Consider the following 1,187-nt stretch of genomic DNA (forward strand, 5'->3'; position numbering starts at 1 on the left):
TGCCTAGGAGCTTGAGTAGTAGGGGTCTGTGCTCCCCCTCCTGCCTGTGATATGGCTAGGTCTGCTTGAAATAAACCAGCCTGAGTCATAGTGTCCATGAACCACAGCATACGGCCCATGACCTCCTGAAAACCCAGTGCTGACATGAAATTTATAGGGTTGGCTCTGCGGCAGGCACCTTGCCATACTCCTCAATGATGGGATCCTCCTCCACTGGATCCGCCAGTGGTGATACTGGGGCAGCTCTCGGTGCTGACATGAAAATTATAGGGCTGGCTCTGCGGCAGGAACCTCGCCCTACTCCTCAATGATGGGATCCTCCACTGGATCCGCCGGTGGTGCTACTGGGGCAGCTCTAGGATGACTTCGTCCCCTATCTCAGTTCGGTGCCATCCCCCAGACTCTACCTCGGCCTCTAGCAATGGCAGGGGGAACAGCTTCTTCCGGGTCTGGAACGTCCGCTGTACGCATCCTCACCATCTGTGAGAAAATAAGAGAAACGAATTCAGTATACCATCAACTGCACGATAAGAGATAAATAAAGAGTAGTTTCCTATTACCCTATAGCCTCTCAAAGATAAGTACAGATGTCTCCATACCGATCCGTAAGACTCTACTAGGTCTACTCATAAATTATGAGCCCTAGCTAGTGCTCTGATACCATATTATCATGAACCAATTCCATAATAGGTTGTGATGACGCCCAACACCATTGTTAGGAAAGCCAACACTGACCAAACTAGTGATTTTCTATTTAAATAAATTACTATGTGATTAATAATTCTTCATTTATTAAAGGATTCAGAAATTTACCATTTAAATAATAAAACAAAAGCAACGAGTACAAACCATAATCATATAAGAATACCAAAATCATAAGTCTACTAGTGTGTGTGCCAAGACCTGGTGTCATGAGTATATGGGCAATCTAGTAGAATATACAAAAGAATAATAGTCTACTGTCTGAATGGAAATAAAAAAAATAAAGAATAAGAGAGACTTCAGCTGTTATGGAATGGCTCGGAAGGCAGCTCACCGTGAAGTCTCGAGATGGTGATCAATCTACGCACCAGACTGGTAACCACATGCACCTGCCTTAGATCCTGTACAATTAAGTACAGAATTATAGCATGAGTAGATAAATAATATGTACCAGTAAGTATCTAGTTTAACTTAGAAGAAGTAGT

The sequence above is a fragment of the Nicotiana sylvestris genome, chromosome 11 (assembly GCF_000393655.2).
Source record: "Nicotiana sylvestris chromosome 11, ASM39365v2, whole genome shotgun sequence".
Classification (NCBI taxonomy): Eukaryota; Viridiplantae; Streptophyta; class Magnoliopsida; order Solanales; family Solanaceae; genus Nicotiana; species Nicotiana sylvestris.